General features: G+C 35.5%; 1 protein-coding gene and 1 long non-coding RNA gene across 5 annotated transcripts in view; one reads left to right on the top strand and one right to left on the bottom strand.

Moving 5' to 3' along the window:
• The window catches only part of LOC106461355 (ankyrin repeat and IBR domain-containing protein 1-like), a 268,562-nt gene extending 251,079 nt beyond the window's left edge, over positions 1-17,483 (bottom strand). For 3 of the 4 annotated variants that reach the window (XM_022388283.1, XM_022388284.1, XM_022388285.1), the window contains exon 1: positions 17,043-17,483. The gene's annotated coding sequence lies outside the window, so the exon portion shown is untranslated. The remainder of the gene's footprint in view (positions 1-17,042) is intronic. The other variant, XM_022388286.1, reaches the window with a different exon arrangement.
• On the top strand, positions 4,928-9,239 carry LOC111086235. Its single transcript, XR_002610966.1, has 3 exons — positions 4,928-4,938; positions 8,038-8,043; positions 9,106-9,239. It is a non-coding gene; the product is annotated as an uncharacterized LOC111086235 (long non-coding RNA).
• Positions 17,484-18,171: the final 688 nt, after the last annotated feature.

The raw sequence follows: 18,171 nt of genomic DNA, 5'->3' as shown, positions 1-18,171 counted from the left end.
TAAACCAATATTGATCACAAAGAAGGGCCATGCAGATAGGCCAACCACATAGCTTAGAGTCAAATCTCAACCAATATTACTAGTAGGCTCTCACGAAGGTTGGTGCCACTACTACCAACATCTGGGAAAAACATCCAGGGACCCAGGTAGAAGGACCCACAACTTCGCCCTCTTCTCCAAGATTTGAGGAAAAAACTTGACCAATCTGGAGGAAAAGCCTCTGTGCCACCACCCCAATGACTGAAAACTGGGCACAGTAAGGACTCCTTAGCTCCACTAGTAGAATCTGGGGGATAATGCACAATGGGGAGTCCTGAGAAACAGTGCAATAGGTGAACCAAATTCCCTAAATTTGTAAAAGCAAACTGACACCACTTTATTCAATTCAATGATCAGCAGGGATGGGCATGATCCCCTTTAGTTTACTCATGAAAGTCCATGAGCGGTGGTCCAGCATAATATGGTAATACCACCTGGTAAGCTCCTAGATGGTCTTATTGAACACCTCATTTCTACAGAGCCTGTTGCAACCAGTAGTAAGTATAGTTAAATTTGTTGCAAGTGTGGAATTGGATTAATAGAAGCATACCCATCTGGGCAACACTCACCAAAGAATGGGATCCATTGAAAAAAAAAGAGGTAAGAGACCCTGGAAAGTAAAGAGATAGGAGGACAAAAATACTCACTTCTTGTAATCTAGCAGATATTGTCAAAACAGCCACAGGGGGTAATCAAAAACCCTCAGAAGAAGAAACTGCAGATTGTGTAAAGAATGTGAGAGAAAAGTATTGAGAGAAGGCCATACATCAGCTGGTGTGATGTCCCTCAGCAAGTAATTCAAGCAGTAGTTAAAAACATATAAGTGTGAGAAATCTGATGAGATGTGACTCAGAAATTTCCTCATCTGTACAGAAAGTCCAGAATAAGCAATGCAGACCAATTTGCGAAGCCACCTCGTCAAAGTAGTTGGGGAGAAATCTTGAGAAACTGAAGGATCCAATGAAGAATCGGGTTCCCTCAACTGGAAAGAAGTTAGTGCAAGCCACATAACACCTCAGGGCTCTATAGGACATAACAAACGATCAGTGTCTGATTGGTTAGAGAGGTGAGAAATAGCTGGCAAAAGAAGTGATGAGAAGGATTTATCCCATTCCCAGACTGCCAGAGCCTCAAAAAGAAAGGACCTATCAGGACAGAAGTGGAGTGATAAAAGAGTCCTGTGCACATGTAGTGCAAACAACTCTGACCTACAACATCCACTTGTCAGCAGCAACAAAAAATATCCATCAAGGGAAAGGTGATACATGGTACATGAGGCTAAAGGCTCGATTGGATGTTGAGACAAAGCATATAATACCACCCTAATATCCCATTTGGGAAGTTAAAAGGCCATTTGAGAAGGACTCTAAATGATTGAAGAAGGCTGGATAGCACTGGGGATTCAAAAACTTCATTGTTTAGAATAACAAAAAGTAGTTGATAAAGCTACTTTATATAAAACACAAATATACAAAGCTAGACCAGAGTAAAACACCAGGTCAAAAAATGAGATATGATAGGCACATTTGGGTGAAGTGGGATGAATTTTCTCATGAGACAAGTCTGTCATTTCCCTTGATAAATGGCCATTGTGGATCTACAGATACATTGAGACAAACAAAAGGCAACTTTAGAAGTTAAACCCTGATGCCATGCAAAGGACTGCGTAACTTCCATACATGAAGTTTGAGATTGGGAAAGTTAGAGTGTAGAATGTTGGATTAAGGTTGCCTCAACAGATATAGCCAAAGAGGAAGAAAAACCATGGTTGGGCCAGCCAAACAGGGGCTACCAACAGCTCTCATGTAGAGGATCAATTCATACCCAGAACTCTGGATAACAGGCAAATTGGTGGAAAGGCATAGAGGTGCAATTCCATCCACTCTTGACTGAATGCATTCATCAAAAAAACCAGAGGATGAAGTACCAGGGACCAAAAATGCTTGTAGTTTCAAGTAGAGGATCAATTCATACCCGGAACTCTGGATAACAGGCAAATTGGTGGAAAGGCATAGAGGTGCAATTCCATCCACTCTTGACTGAATGCATTCATCAAAAAAGCCAGAGGATGAAGTACCAGGGACCAAAAATGCTTGTAGTTTCAATGAGTGGGGAATGCATCGATCATCAGAGTCCTGAACTGAGAGCAAATCTTCCAGAAACCTCGCAATGGAGCATCCATTCAATCGGGCCAAGACAGGTGATCTGCTATGAAATTCATCACCCCTGGAACATGGCAAGCCAGGAGACTCATATGATGGTAGTGAGCCCAGTGAAGAATATCCAAAGTTCAAAATCAAAGGTCCTGAGAACATGTGCCCACAGGATTGGAAATGCAAAAAACCACTGTGGAATGGACAGAATGCATCATCATGATTTTCCCCTGCAATAGATCTAGATCTTGAGCCATTACCAGTTGGACAGCAAGAACTTTTAAATTACTGATATGGAAAGAAGTCTTGTCATCCATCCATAAACCCTGGAATTTCTGACAGTCGATATAGGCACCCAATCTTGAGGTAAGGCATCTGTGAAGAAATTAAACTTGGTGTGATATAGGAACACAGATGGTAGTGTTGATTTGATCCAACCACCACTCAAAAACTAACATGTTGCTCCTGATGAAGGAGACTGGATAATCCATTGGACTAAAATTCCTGATCCACTGGTTGTACAGTGACCACTGAAGGGACCACATGTGTGCTCATCCCAAAAGAGATAGAACCATCCATGTAAGTAAGAGCCTGGCTGCCCATTCCATAGCCTGGAGCTGGATGGGAGTTGGTTGAGCCCAGCTTAAAACATGTTTAAAAAGACAACCAAATGGACAATATACTAAGTCAGCAAGAGAATGGATTTCTCAGCTCTTGGTGGCTTCTGAAAGGGGAATCTGGGTATGCTGTTCTACCAACTGACAAGATGGTGCCAGAAGTAACCAGCTTTTCAGATAAAGGAGTGTGCACATGACCAAAGTATGAAGATGATAAGAAAACCTCGTACAACTCTGCAGAAGACATATCATGCAGATGCTAGGTCAAAGGGTAGATCCCTGAACTGCAGAACCTGGCCCCTGTGCATGAAACAGATTGTGGCAGGATGAATTTGTTTTGAGAATGTGGAGATATGCATCAGCAATATTGAACTTGGTTATCCACAAACCTGGTGAAGAATGCCATCACAGGTTGAGAAAAGATCCCACTGTGAACCTGGGAGGATCTAAAAATTGGTTGAGATGAGAAAGATCAATGATCGGCTGCCAATCTCCCATCTTTTTGGGCACAACAAATAAATGGGAATAAAATCTTGGAAGAATGGGATTGACTCTCTCTACCACCCCCTTGACCAATAACTTTCTGATAGTCTTGGAACGAAGATCTACACTCCATGGATCTGTTGGGGTGGAAATACCACAGGTTCAGAGGATAACAAAGGTGGACAAGTTAACGGAATGACCAACCCTGATGCCAGAACCTAAAGTACCCATGGATCTGTGGTAAAGGAATTTCAAGTGTCTTTCAATTTTTATAACCTCACTCCCACAGAGGCTAGTCACTAATGCCATTGGCAAAGGTCTGCCCAAGTGAAGGACCCTTAAAACTAAGGGCAGAATCTATTCAAAGTATCCATAGAGAAAGGAACAGAAGCCAAGGGTCTGAACACATGATGAGCAGTCATGCCATGACTTCCAGCAGGAGTTAAAGAAAGTTTAGAAGCCAAAAACAACAATAAGGAAAAAAGCAAATGGGTGACATCAATTTGTAATTCCAATTCTTCTGGGCAACAGCAGGTAGATGAACAACAAGGCATTTCTACCCAATATATCCCAACAATATACAAGCCAGGAAACCAAAGACCCAAGTTGTCCTCAAATTTATGTGGTGACCACTGATAGGCTTCCAACAAAATTTGTTGGGGGGGGGGGGGAGAAACTCTCTGAACAGGAGTGTGGTTCCAGACTGGACCTTGTGTGATCATTTTGAACAGATCACAATTTTTCAGATTCATTTGACCTTCCATGATCTTATTTGTTTTGAGATGGAGACATATTCGGTCTGGAGGTATCTCTCTGGGGGGTTCTGAAGCTGCTTTTGCAAATGATTCTGGACAGTCTGGAGAGAATTTGGGTTTGTGATGTTTGGGGGTTTCTTCATTTGCCTTTGAATCTACTCCTTCCTTGATGGCTGAAAGGTCTGAGGGTGACTACTTAGTTTTTCCTCCTTCACCTGATATTGCTGTTCATGCAGGGAGATTTACTGCTCTATTACGTGATAGGATGGATATACCTTGTACCCCTCATTTTTCTGAATAGCATGCTTTGGCTTACCACTGCTAGGTGGACGTATATTTTGATTCCACAGACTAGATCCTCTTTTGGATATGTGGTACTCCACTCAGTTGCCCTTAGTGATATACTCTCCACCTATGTCAATGTGCCCTCTATCCTGTTACTGTGTATGAGCACCTCATTCATATAATTTTATCACTTTTTCTCGACAAAGCATTTAGACATGAGTTTTTCTACACAAGTGCTGTGATAATTAACATACCTGGTTGCGATTTTCACGTCACCTAATGGCTTTCTTTATAAATTATATTTAATAATTATTATTTAAAAAAAGAAATTAAAATGCCATTTTCGGTCATGAATTTACAGGTCACTGTTTCCAGCACAGAGGCTAATCAGCCATCCTCTATTCCACCTCTGTTAACTAGCATTTCTCAAAGGTCAGAGGAGCACTCTCAGTCGAGGCTGTTAAAAGGCTGGAGGAAGCAAGAAAACAATCAGACCAATGCTTAGATGGGCAAAGTTGAAAACCTGGAGGTCGAGGAATAGCTATAAGTGTCAGTGGATGGTATGTTTTGGAAGGTAATATTACTGAAGTTTAGAAGATTATGCAAGTGACCAAAAGGATGAAGGCCTCTGATTTCTTTGTACATTATTCTGAAGATAACAGAAAGATAGAATAAAGCTTAAGATTTGTAAATGACAAGTTAGGTCCAGATAAGTTTAATTTTTAAACCTAATGATTCACTTTTGGAATGAGTAGCTGTTGGTAGCAGAAGGACTTTACAGAGTCAATGATTTTCAGAAAAGTAAAGGGCAAATTTAAATTTTTACTTTCCCTAAGGATGAATGTGAAAGGAGATATTTTAAGGATGATAGTTGTCCGTACATTATGTTAATTGTCTACAGGCTTTATAGTTGACTGTAACTTAGCTCTAGCAACGTGAATTACATACTAGTCCCAGAATTCCTTGGCTCCCCATTACAAATAACTGAATCAGTTACTTAACATATAATTTCAAAAAAGCATATTTTACAGGAATCTAACAAGAATTAGGTTACCGAATTAAATGGAAATCCTGATCATTTCTTGAGTTTATTGGTGAGAACGGTAGAAGTAGGGGTCACAAACATAAATTTTGGCAAACATTCAAACAACAGATTTGTGATCAAAATCTTAACTAGTGCAGACAGCCACATATGCATAACAGTGTTGTAATCTTGTTTTTTCTTGGGTGGTTTTTTTTTAATTATTTGATGAAATAATTCCAAGTCCAATTCGATGTACCAATAGCAAATTAGTTTATTTCTTCTCTAACATCCTACACGCTTGTACCATATTGTAATTGTGGGCATAAATTCACAAATAATTCACTGCAATGATGGGAAGATTTAGATGACTATACAAGAGAAGGATTGGTAAAATGAGAAACTGGTCAATCAGAAAAACTATATAAAGAAAGGTTGACTAATTATTTAAAAACAAATAATAAGCAGTGCCTGAAGTTGGGGAGGGGGGTTCAATACATGATGCAATAAACATTTAAGGGAGTATAGGACTGGAGAGAGAAACAATATTTTCTTCTTAAAATGTCATGTAAGAATGAAGCAGGAATGACACAAAATAGTACACAGGTGAAGCAAATGAACCCTCTCACTACAAGCTTGGTCGGTGTGACTGAGTTCATAACCTCAAAGTAATCATCAGAGCTTCCTTATTATCACTCATAAGAGTATACATTTGTATATAATTAATTTTATTGTTTTATTGCCCTTTGAACCATGTCTAATTAATAATCCCATCACACAAGTTGTAAATTACTCGGTGAACATGTAGCTCACTTTACCATATTGAATTATGTAATTCATGAGCTGCTTCTGAGTACACCTTGTGAAGAATTTTATCATTAATTACTATTTTTCATTATCTTATCTAAACTTATCTTACCTAATGAGTTTCTAATTTTTATATTTTATTTACTTTTATAATAATAAAGATTACATGTGAAAAACAAGAAATATACTACTAGACTTCCAAAATTTCACAAATGATCCTCCTTCCCCTCTTCCCCCCACTTCAAGCACCGATATTAAAGATTTCTTCAAATACATTAAGGGTAAGCAAAATGTTACAATGGGAATAGGGCCTTTGAAGGATGACACTGGAAGGCTAATATCTGATGACTGTGGGATGGCTGGATTATTAAAATATTTTTTCTTCTGCTTTTACAAATGAAGATATAAGCAATATTCCTCATCCTGAACAATTGCTAAATCGAAACAAAACTGAACAAGGTTATCACACAAATTCTAAACTTGTTAAGAAAAAATTGGAGAAATTAAAAAGAATGATAGAGCACTTGGGCTAGATATTTACTCATGGGTTTCGAAAGAGGTTAAGGACTGGATATGTGAGACATCTGCTATAATTTTTTCAAAGTCCTTGAATAGTGGCCAGTGCCAGAAGACTGGAACTTAGCTAATTTTACTCCTCTTTTCAAGACAGGGGATAAAAATTGTCCCAGTAATTATAATCCTATTAATCTTGAATCAGGGGTGGATAAAGTTCTGGAAAATCTGACAAAAGATGCTTTGCAAAGTCATTTAACAAAGTTTACATTTTGTTGAATAGTCATCATGGTTTCACTAAGGGAAAACCTTGCTTAATAATATTTTGACATTCTATGAAAAGGTTAGCGCTTAAGTAGATTAGGGTACAGGTGCAGATGTGGTGTATCTAGGTCTTCAGAAAGCAATTGACAAGGCTTGTTGAAAAAAGTTATCTCTGTAGGTATAGAAGATAGGTTGACCAATTGGATAGAAAACTGACTAAATGGAAGCAAGTAAAGGGTTGTTATAAGTGGAGTTCGGTCTACTTTTTATAGCCTTCAATCTTCTTTGTTTATGGAAACATAAACTAGAAAGTTAGATCCACTTGCCACACTCACCTGTCACATCCTCTCTTTCACAAAATGCCAATAATTCTCTCTTACATTTTCTGTTATATCAATTATAACCAATAGAAAGACAGTTTTAATCTATCAAATGAGGTGTAATATTACATTGTTTTCAGTAAAAAGTAATGTCTATTTCATCTTCAGTTTGCAAGTTTTTCTCCCAGATTTCAGGTTGAAAAGCTAAGAGAAATATTTTAAGGCTTTTAGGAAACCAGATAAATTATTATAATTATAGGACATTGCCTTGCATGTGTTATTATTCCATGTTCTTAGGTGCATTCTTTAAATAAGTATAAATTATTTAATGTACTAGTACCATCATCATAAAAAATAAAGTAGACTTAAATATCTTCAGCAACCAGTGGCAAAAGGATTAAGATCTCAAACTTACATTCATATGTACTATATTTATTGTTTTTCATGCATATATTTTATTTATTGTTATAAAAGTAACTAAAATTTAAACATCAGAAACTTATTAGGTTGGATCAGGTAAAACAATGAAAAATAGTAATAATAATAATTTTCCATAAGGTTGTCAGATATAAAAGACTGTTTAGTGTAGGTTGTATTGTTAATTTTTTTTTGATTTGTGTTTGTAATTCATTGATGTCGAGGCTATTGAACTTTGTGTTCAATCCATTGATGTTGAGGCTATGGAGATTTCTAGAAGGCCTAAGTGATAGATGTAAAAATAGGTGCAACCAGACAAGCAAAAACTGCATAAAAGTCACCTGAAAGGAAGAGTTTGGTCAGAGAAAAGTTAAAAAAGTAACGTTAACCACAGTGGGAGTGAATGGCCTAACAGTCGATATTTTTGAGTAAGATTAACAGTTTTAAAGAGATAAGAAGAAGAATTTCTCTTGTCAAAGGGTGTTCTAAACTAATTGAACCTACTTGTGTGGACTTTGACAAAAGGCAGACAATTATTGGAAGTACGAAGAGCACATGATAATTAGAAGTATGAAAAGCAGGCGATTATTGGAAGTTCAGGATACAACTGAGGTAACTAACATGACAATGTAAGTGAATTATACACAGATACCATTGCAATGAAAATAAGAAAAAATAATTTGGCTTGTCAACTGAATTGGCATAAGTGGAATTTTGACATGAAGAAAAAAACTGTGTTTAAGATGCAACTATGATCTTCATAGTGTAAAAAATTTTGTACATATGTTTAACTTGTTTCAAATACACATTTTAAAAACAAGTGGAGTGGACTTTTGACATGAACAAGAGAACTGTGTTTAAGATGCAACTATGATCTTCATAGTGTAAAGAATTTTGTACATATGTTTAACTTGTTTCAAATACACATTTTAAAAACAAGTGGAGTGTGTGCTGTTTGTTTATTGTCAGCTTTATTGACAAAAAGTCACAGACACCTACTGTAGAAACATCCTTAGCCCAACACACCCATATATTATATATATACTACTAAAAGGTAGGTTCCCGACAGAGGTATGCCTATGTTGTGTGATTCAATATGGTAACTGGATTTACAACTTGTATGACAAGATTATTAGTTAAACAAAGTTCAAAGTACAATAAAACAATAAAATTAAGTAGAAACAGATTGAAACTGTTCTGAGACTTAAGCTATCTAGGATAAACAATTGTTGTTTCCTATTTCAATTTGCAGTCATTCTAAAAAGAAAAAGAGGGTAACTTAGGTTTATTTTATATTTTTTCATGGTGGTTACAAGATCAATCAAATCAACAGAGTTAGGGTACAAAAAATAATGGATAAAATCATAAGTTTAACTGAGAGAAAAAAAAGTTTTTGATGTTTAAGAGATTTTAGGGGTTACACATATGAAGTTTGAAAATTTTCAGATGAAGAAAAGTATTTTTAATCATAACATGAAAATCACTATGCACTCAAAGCAGTCAACACTCTAGCTCCATGTATTCATGGACAAATCTTTAGTAAAAATACTACATTAAAAAATATCATTTTTTGCGTATAAAAGACTCGTAATGTTTACTTAAAGCTTGCCCAATTTATTGGAAATATATATAGCATATTAAAATTTATAATATGGAAACTCTTGTGCTTACAAGATCGGTGTAATCCACAGCCCGGTGTGGAAAGTTAAGATTGTTAAAGGAATTGATAATAATGATGCACCATCTGTTTTCATACTTAATGGTGAGAATGGTATGACTAGGGAAGAAAAAGATAAATTTTGGTAAGGAAGAAGTCATCTTCAAGTATGACTAGCATTATTTTTCTAACAGTGTGGCTAGCCTATGGAATGGGTTGCCTTCAGATGTGGTAGGTGTAATTAACCTAAGTGAGCTTAAGGGAAAGCTTGATAAATATTTGAATGATAAGGGCTGGTTTTGAGGTTTTTTAGGGTTTAGTACAATCTCGTTGGAAGGGCAGCCTGTATAGACCAAAAGGTCTCTTGCTGTTCTTTAATGTAATGTTATGTTATAATATTCAAATATAAATACCTCACTATGGTATTAAAACTAACATAAAAATAAACTTACTTTTACAGTTCCAAGGCTAATCGGTTGAGTAACTGAATGAATATGATAACTAACATTGATGCAAATATATCACTGCTCTAAACTTATTAACTGCTCACTGATAAGATAGCCTTGTTTCTAGACACTTTTTAAAGTCTCTTGATCATTATATTCCTAAATGTTCTAGGTATTTTAGTACTAATTTAATATCATGCACCCTGTAGCTAACATCCAAATTAAAAGATTAAAAATATAGCTTACAACACTACCCACTTCCTAGGTTGTGGAGTCCTTTCAATAATCCTGAACCATTCTGTCCATTCACTCAATCTTTTTGGTGGTTTTCTACTGTCCCTCGTTGTTACTGGCTATCCTATCATTGGAGAAGATTTTTCTGGGTAAGTGATCAGGTGATTCTACTGGCAGCTCCATCCTTGATGATCCTCTGGAAGTGGTCTTAACAGAAACCCTGTACTCATTAGCAAGTAAAGTTGCTGCTGACAAATATTTCTCCAGAGTTACCCAGTTAGCTGTTCTCTCACCAATGTGTGTCCATAGATGATCATAGTGGATGATTTTTGGTTTGGATCATCTATCTTTCTAGATTCAGTAAACCAAGTCATTGATTCTTTTCACTACAACATGTGACCCCTTTCTACACACACTTAACTTTGGAGTTTGTTCTTTCCTGTGGTGGGGATAGCACAGACACATCATGTCACCCCAATGGAATCCAGTGTTATCAGCATTAATGTCATAGCAACTTTATATTTTATAGCTGGCTCATTTAACTCTTTCCCAAGTAAAGTTCCATAATCTTACTACATATTCTGTGTAAGACTTCTGAATAACTATTCTCTGGATGAGAGAATAGATGGTCCTTTGACACTTTAAGTTCTCTCCCAAAAATTAGTGATGATGCTGTACTGCCATTAGCTTCATGTATTGCTGTATAATAACTCCTGTAACAGTAAAAAATCCTGATTCCATATTTTCTGATGTTAATCCACACAACAGGCTAAATTATTTAATAATGTGCAGTTGTATCTGTCCATCATGTCCCAGAAGATGGATGAAAGGCTGTTGTCTTTGTCTTTTTGGTCCTAAGGATGTGACACATTCCCACAAAGAAGGCTGATTCAAAGTTCCATCCTTGTCAGTGGTATCCCATAGGTATGCCAAATCTTAAGACAACTTCATTGATAAATTTTCTCGATAGGTTCTGCTTGCTGGGTAAGAACAGCACATGCATTTGATCATTTGGTAAATTAGTCCATCTCAATCATGACGTAGCTATTCCCACTGTTACTCTGAGGCAAAGTACCAGTACATCGACAGCAACTTTTTCCAAGTGGTGCTCTAACACAATACTGGTGCAGTTGCTCTTGCTTTTTTTCATGAAACTTTTCACTCACAGCCAAATTTACATTTTACACAAATTATCTAGAGATCCCCAGCACTTAACCCAATAGAAGAACAGTCTTACTCATTCCAATATCTCTATACCACCTAAGTGCCCAGCTGTTGGAAAGTTGTGGAGATGATGAAGTGCTGTGGAATGTAGAGATCATGGAAGTATCTACTGTAGTAATTAGTTCTGTCCACTGGTATCTTCCCATTTTTGATGTAATTGTAGATATAATAAATACCAATGCACCAAATACAACTTTGTTTTTTAGGCTATTTGGAGCAACTATTTGCCATGAGGTTTTTCCTGTATTATTCTTGAGCCATGAATAACTGGTTTCATAGCCACATCTTTCAGTTGAGTAGTGAACCACTCTAGTTCTTCATAATCATTTATCTTTACTATTTGCACTTTCCTCTTTTCACAGTGTTTATTTTTTCAGCAACACATGGTCTTCAGGATAATAGTTCAACATTTCCATTCAGGGTAATACACTATGTTAAAGTCATACTCTTGGAGTTTTTGGAGCCATCCCACTTCAAGATTGTGAAAGTTAACATTTTCTTATACCAAAAATGTATTTCTGATAATACTTACCTCTTCTCACACTTTAGTTTTATCCCAAAGAAAGTTTCTCCTCTTTGCCCATATAAGCATTAGTATGAATCTTACCTCGCTTTCTCCAATCTTTATACCCCACTATACTGCCCATAGCAATTTAACTCTCTCAACATGGAGTTGGTCAACTTGACCGACCATGTGACCTCTTTGTACTCATTTAAAGTCTTTATAGATTTAATACTTCTAACTTTCAATGTAGTGTGTATATCTTCACAAAATTTGGCAGTCTTTCACATACAAAAAGTATTTTTAATAAACTAAAATAAAGATTTTTCAATGAATATATTGAGTATTTGTTTTGAATAGTCCACATGCAAAGTAATTTTAATGTTAAGGTTAAAAATAGTTTTTCTCATCTCAAAAATCTTTAATTTCCTTTGTGTAATACTAAAGCCTCCTAAATACATTTCAAATCTTTTTTTTCAGTAAAACTTTATATTTCATCTGTTATTTTCTCTACTCTAACTCAAAACAGGATTGGTCAGTCTGACTGACCTTCCACCCAAAAAAAATTTGAAATTACCCTTTTTTCTTTCTAGAATGACTTCAAATTGTAACAGAAAACTACATTCATTTATCCTAAATAGCTTTAAGCTTGTAACATTATACATCTATTTATTATTAAATTTCATTGTCTTTTTGCCATTTTGATTGCTGTTTGAACCATGTCCAACTACTATCCACACCATAATAAGTTGTAAATTACTCAGGGCAGGTGCAGCTAACGTTACGTATTTGAATTACATTACCAACATTCTGCTCGCATGCGTGCCTTGTGAAACATTTTTATTTTATTATTATTATAATCTATTTTATGTAATCTAATCTTAACTTACCTAAAAAGATCCCTATTTTTACATTTTAGTTACTTTTATAATAATAAATAAAGAATAAACATGAAAAACAAGAAATAAAAAAAAATAAAAAAAAATGAAAAGTAGCTGGCAAAGCTGCCTTATACAGATAAATGACTGAAGGTGCCAAACATTTGTAAAATAACCATGTCAGAAATAAAAAAAATGTGGCACAGTGGGACAAAAGGGATTAAAACCATGCCTGAGAGACCACAGACAATAAGTAAACCATTTTGTTTGATAAACATTCAATGAAAAATACCAAATGGACCACACTAATAAAGATGCCACCTGAGAGGTCAATCCACAACATTGTGCAATGGACCACATAAAAGCCAGGCATAAAGCCAGAAAATGGTGATCATCGGAGAAAGAATGTCTGACCAAGACTGGTGTAAGACAGATGGCCAGAGAGGAAGAAGTTGGCACTCCTGAAGATACTGAAGGAGTAGAAACAAACGCTGACCCAGCCAATATGGTGCCGCCAGAAGAATTCAACAGGATGAGAAGCAAATCAGTGCAAGAACCTTGGATAACAGAGGAATTGGAAGGAATGCATAAATATGAAGATCTGTCCAAACCTAGCCGAGAACATCTATGCCCAAAGCCCGTGGGTGAGCGACAGGAGACCAGAAGGATGGGAGCTGAGCTTTCTAGTGAGTGACAAATACATCAATCTGAGACATCTCAAGATAATAAAATATCCATTAAAAAACTTGTAAATTGACCCATCCATTCCATTGGGAAGAACTCTGTTGGGACGAGATAACTGATCAGCTACTAAATTCATAACAACTGGAACATGACAAGCAAGGAGAACAATCTAATGATTATGGGCCCAAAAGAGAAATTCCAATGCCTGAATACAAACAGACCTGGAGTGAGTGCCCCCTTGCTTGGAGATGTAGGAGACCAAACTGGAATTATCTGAGTGAAGCATTACCACCTTCCCCCACAACAATTCAAGAGCCTGAGACACGGCTTGTTGAACTGCTAGAAGCTCTAAAAGACTGATGTGGAGAAAAGATTCCTCTTCTGCCCAGAGGCCTTTGAATTCCATCTCTGCTACACAAGCTCCCCATCCCTGGAGAGAATCATCTGTAAAGATATATATATGGATGAGGGGGCAGGAGAGGGACATTTACTGTTGTATTGTCCCGGTTCAAACACCACACAACATTGAACTGGCAGGAAGTGGATAGGGTCACTGGACAAACCAGTGCACCCATGCAAATATTCCATTGGTCTCGTAACAACCACTGAAGGGAATACATGTGGACCTGACCCAAAGGAATGAATGATTCCAAGGATGCCCACATCCCCAAAAGAGATACAACTGTATGCACCAATGGAGAAGGAGACAACTGTATCAGAAGAATGGCCCATTCCATGATTTGAAGGCATAAAGGAAAAGGTTGGGCCTGACTGAGACATGAATTGAAAAATAGCCCTAAATGGATGAGGTACTGTGTGGGAGTAGAAACAGACTTCTCTTTTTCTATGAGAAACTCAGCTCTTGCAGCTTCGAAATGTGGAGTTTAAGTGGCAGGAAGGAATGAGAAGCCAGTCGTCCATATAATGGTGAATGTGAATGTCCAATGAGTGAAAAAAATCTGACTATCCAGCAAAAGATGTATGGGGCAGATGCAAGGCTGAATGGTAAAATGTGAAACTGAAAAATCTGTCTCTCATTCACAAAACAAAGATAACAATGTGAAGACTCCATGATCGGAATACGAAGCTAGGCATCAGCAACATTGAACTTTGTCATCCATAGACCAGGTGAAAAAAAATGACTCCATGCTAAACTGAATAGGCTGGAAGAAACGACTGAGAGGAGAAAAGTTGATGACAGGTCACCAATTGCCCATCTTCTTCGGAACTACTTTGAGTCACAAAGAATGAGACAAGACAGACAATTTACATGAGGAACCAATCTTTAATTTAAATCTTAAAAATTTACACAAGAACAAACAACAAAGTACTATTACACAATGGAGGGCAAGTGATTGTGTATGTATGTATGTATGTATATATGTATTAAAAACAAAAAGGTATGTGACTAGAAAGAGAGAGAGACAAAGACTTAATTAGATAATAGGCCCTTGCTGTGCATGTTCTCGAAACCATAAACAAAAACCTATGCTCCACTATTCTTGTAAAATCTATGGAAATTTAATATAAATCAGTGCCAAACTGCATAAATTCTTGTACAAATCTATGAAAAATCTACATAAAAATGTGTGTAAAATCTACTCTCTCAGACCCAAACACTGCTTTAAATATGAAAATAAACCTTCAAACTTCTAACATCATAAAACAATGATTGGTGTCTGACAGATTAGTTGGCTAACAGATTGCAAAGATAATGGGTGAATCTACCCATAACTACTGCCTGATTTGCTGACAAGAATAGTCTGGCTTGCTAATTAAACAGCACAGCATGTTGTTATTACTGCAAGAGAATCAAACAAGAAGGTACTTAATCTCCACTTGACCCAATTAACCCTAAAGGTAAATAAAAGCTAGAAATCCTCTTGGCCAATGCTGTATTTTAATTTTAGGAATAATAGTGAAAACAAAATCTAGCAAACTTAACTTTATAAACTGAAAGGAGTGTAATATACATAGTACCATGCTATAGTACACTTTATTGATTTCTGTATCTAGTCTGATAGTTAACGTCTAATAGAACAACTTCCCCAAAGCCATCTCTAAATTATCCTTAGTAAGAAGACTCTGTAAGTAAGTTGATTTCATCTTTCTGAACATTCTCAAAACTGCAGTCAAGCACAATCCTCAAATATCTCACAAATGTGGAACCTATCACATCCTATAAACTCCAACTATCTTATCTCTGAACCACCACTAACATTACTGAAGTTTTAGTCTTTATTCTCAATTATCATTCTAGCCACTAAAAATTTATATATTTAACTAAAATTATGTTATTTAACAGTTTAGAAATTAAACTCTGGATAAGTCTAATACTAAAATCCCCCTTTTAATTATCAATGATACTATTAGTATTAATTACACATACAAAATTACAGATGTACCCCAGGCCAAGTACATACAACTAATTACTAATTCTAAATTTTACTCGAGTATTTAAATGTTTTGCAACTCAAATATTTAATTCTGGTGCTGAAAACTGTTGCTGGTTTGGATAATCTACATATGGGTGGCTTATTTGAGTTGCAGGAAAAAAAAAAGCTGTGAATTCAAATTAGAATATCAGGAATATTATCTATAAGTTTGAGAAGCCTAAATCAATATTTATTTTCAGCAAAGTTATCTCTCTGTGAATTAAAAATTTATTTTCCGATGACTGTGTGTGTACTGCTTACATTTGTTAAATGTGTGTATAGAAGTGAAGGTTTACAATACTTAGATTTTGTTGTTGTGTTTAGTTTTTCTTTGAGGTAGGTAAAGAAGTGAAAATCAAATGGCTTTCTGTCACACTGCTCATATCTAAAATATTATAGGAAACTTTCATATCTTTCTTTCTACTAAAATGTTTATTGTTTTAAAAGACATGACTTATTATCTTGATATCATAAATCAAATTATATTTATAGAGAATTTTATTTCAGAGTGCATAATAGTTGATAAATTTTGCAAGATTTTGGTCAGGTCTCTATACTTAAGAAAGCCAGAATAAAGATTCAAAAATTTAGATGTACAGATAGGTTTAGTGTGGGAGCAAGGTACAAAGGTAGTTTTAATAGTAGGTTACACTATTATTATTGAAAAGCTAGAATTATAAGAATTTAAATAAATAAAATAGATGACCTTAGACATAGGGCAGTGGTCAGAACAGAGGATTTTGATACAAAAAAGAATAACTGAAACCTAGTTAAAAGTAAAAAAAAAAAATGATAACAGAAAGTTACATGAAATACAAAGTTATAGGTTGTCTTATATTTTTTCAGTCATAAGTTCCAATAAGATCATCCCTTACTCTTATTCTCTCAAAATGAAATAAGTTAGGAGATCTTAATCTATAGCTGTAAGTGTAACTTATAACTCTTCCATCCCTTCCCAGCATACTCCTCTGAACCTTTTACAATAAGTTGGTAAAAATAGTCATTTCACATACTATGTTTAGTTCTACACCCATGAAATGGAAAGCGGGTGTTAACAATTCACTAGTGTAAATTTATAATTTATATACTTCACCGGTTTCACTCACTTTCAGTAGTATTACTCACTGTTAGTATTACCATATGATTCACATGCAAACGCGGCAAAGCGTATTAACACTCAATAACAGTTATAACTACACCACTACATATCTAATTATAATAAAATTGCTTTTTCATTACATTTTTGTCAAAAAATCTACAAGGTTTGTTAATAAGATTACTTTAAGTTTAAAATTAATCTGCTCTTACCTCTCAATCGATAATCATGGAACCTTCTTCCCGAGTTGAAATATCTTATCGAGTTCAACTTCCTGTATTAACCTTTCATTCTGAAACTAAGAGTAACTGTAAGGGTAAATAACACTGTTACTGTGTTAATGTTATTGCTAATAATGCGAATGTTTCTATGCCACTCTGTGATGGAAATGGCACCTGCTTCGTACTCACAGTAATAGTAATAGTGAAAGATTGATGAACCTTTAAAATTTTACTTGCTGAAACATCCATAGAGTTTTTATGCTTGTTTCCTTGCGGAGATCATACATTTTTCTATGTAGAACAAATTTAAAAGTATCTCACTTACTAGTAGTCATTGTGACTACAAACCTCCGACAAGGTACACTTCACGTCAAATCTATTTGTTTAGGATAACAACGTAGTAAACAACACAACATTCAATCTATGTTCAAGGTGTTCTAACAATAGTGACGTACCTATGAATAATAGACATTCTCTTACGTAATTATTATAAATATATATTTATTTATATTGAAAATCAAAAGAAATATATAAATATTGCATTGTTATAAATTATATTATTTCTTTGTATAAATGTCATTTTAATTCATAAAAGCATAAAAATTTCGTAATACTCACTACAAAATTGAAACTTCCGCTAACGCTGTAAAGAGGTAAGATAAAGTAAGCAATTTTTTAGTTTAAATTAAACTCTTAATTTCTTGTTAGTTAAATTATAGAATATGTGTTAAAGTATTTGTCAGTAATACCTGATAGAAGATTTGTGTTATTACTCATCTTGCTATTCTAGAGCAGACAGTTGAAGTTATTGTTATTTTTATAGATCAGGTAACAGTTGTTTGGAATACCAAAAGATGCTAATGAAGAGACTGGAAGATGAAATCGAAAATATAGAAGAAAAACTCGAAGTGAAAGAAACAAAAACGGAGAAGTAGTATAAAGAATGCCTAAACAATCCCAAGAAGCACGCATAACCAGGGCTGCCCAGTGGTTAGAGGGAACATAGGGCAAACTTAAAATATTGAGACCCCTCCTAAAGTTAATAAGCCATATATAGTGGTTATTTGGAAGAAATGACTTTACCTTTAGGAAGCTCACCGACAACTAATAGTCCAATCGT

Source organism: Limulus polyphemus, unplaced genomic scaffold (genome assembly GCF_000517525.1).
Source record: "Limulus polyphemus unplaced genomic scaffold, Limulus_polyphemus-2.1.2 Scaffold942, whole genome shotgun sequence".
Lineage (NCBI taxonomy): Eukaryota > Metazoa > Arthropoda > Merostomata > Xiphosura > Limulidae > Limulus > Limulus polyphemus.
Note: the sequence above shows the minus strand (reverse complement) of the source record. Positions and strands in the feature narration are given on the sequence as shown.